Source organism: Mandrillus leucophaeus, unplaced genomic scaffold (genome assembly GCF_000951045.1).
Source record: "Mandrillus leucophaeus isolate KB7577 unplaced genomic scaffold, Mleu.le_1.0 Scaffold236, whole genome shotgun sequence".
In the NCBI taxonomy this organism is placed as follows: Eukaryota; Metazoa; Chordata; class Mammalia; order Primates; family Cercopithecidae; genus Mandrillus; species Mandrillus leucophaeus.
This window is the reverse complement of record NW_012102432.1, coordinates 3,347,779-3,349,296: the sequence shown is the minus strand read 5'-3', so window position 1 is coordinate 3,349,296 and position 1,518 is coordinate 3,347,779. Positions and strand designations below refer to the sequence as shown.

General features: G+C 42.2%; 1 pseudogene; it reads left to right on the top strand.

The window, feature by feature from the left end:
* The window catches only part of LOC105541250, a 45,136-nt pseudogene that overhangs the window by 32,836 nt on the left and 10,782 nt on the right, over window positions 1-1,518 (top strand).

The window sequence follows — 1,518 nt, the reverse complement described above, 5'->3', positions numbered from 1 at the left end:
AGATCAGCCAGGCCAACAAAGTGAAACCCTGTCTCTACTAAAAATACAGAAAAAAAAAAGAAGTTAGCCAGGCATGGTGGCGGGTGCCTGTAATCCCTGGTACTCAGGAGGCTGAGGCAGGAGAATCGCTTGAACCTGGGAGGCGGAGGTTGCAGTGAGCCGAGATCAAGCCATTGCACTCCAGCCTGGACAACAAGAGTGAAACTCTGTCCCCCAAAAAAAGAAAAACAAAGATTAAAAAAGACGTTGCTCAGCTCTTCCACACCTACAGGGAGCGCACAGCATGGCAGATGGGTTTCAAAGGTAGCAAGAAACGATCTTATTAAACTGCAGGCGGGACTAGTAAGAGAAGCTTCTAAAAGCATAGTCTTACACAGGGCCATGGCGTAGATTCGTGACTACTTCAGTGTAATTGAAATTTAGGAGCTTTGTAATTTGAGTTCTAAAATTTAATAGAAATGGGAAGCCCAACAGTTCTTTAATTTGATTTTAATAAAGGAGTCTTCATTTTATCTACCATGCTGTCTTCCTCCCTCCCAACTGTGATTACTGGTAGTCAGAACTAGCATGAGGCTAGCATAAAATTTAAGGAGACCCTCACTCCAGGCCCCAACACTGCATTTGCAGGAGCTCGAAAGTGAAGGCCTCCTTAAATATTGCACCCAGGGCTCCTGACCCTCTGCAATGGAAGTGTGGTGATTTCATTTTCCTAAAAGAAAAACTTTTTGGTGTTTTAGATGAGGTCAATCACTTTATCCTTCTCTTTCTGACCTGGGTTAATAGACTCAAACTAAAAATGAATTTCATTCATATATGTGTGAGATAGAGGTGAAAATGCAAATTTTTCTAAATGTAAAAATCAAAAAACAAAAAAACTTGATTTTATGTTATTTCACTTAACATGAATGATCAAAACACTCCTCCTGGCTGGGTTTGTCTGGGGCTGCCAGGTGCCCCCCTCTGCTCTGTGCATTTCTGCATTGGCAATGTGTCCCAGAGTCCAAGTGCTTTCTAGACAGCTCATGTTCATCTGTCTTATTAATAATTGGCTGCAACCTTTCCAATTTTCCCCTCTAATAGGCTTGCAAAGTTTTGTTACTAATCACATTATGAGCTCAATTCTTCTAGATTTTTACATTACTCATCTAACACCTTCAGGGAAATTGAAGGATCACCTGAGTAACTCTATGCTGATGAGGAAGCCTTTGAGGCAAGCACCAGCCTAGACAGGACCAGGATGTTCTCTGGAAACCTGGGTTAATTGTCTCCAGGCTGCTTGGCATAATCACCTCACTCAACTTTCCTTCTAGCAGTGAAAAAAGTCCTGAGAACAGATATCTCCCCAGAAAACAGTGGGAGCGGTCATCGCTCATTCCCTCACTGAGAGGTACCCTATTCACTCATTCATTTATTCCTTCTTCTACTTCCTAAGAGGTCTTACTCCCCACGTTGAGCATACCTTATAATGATAAGCATGGCATTTCCTTTAATTTTCGTGGAACATATTCCAGGCTTCTT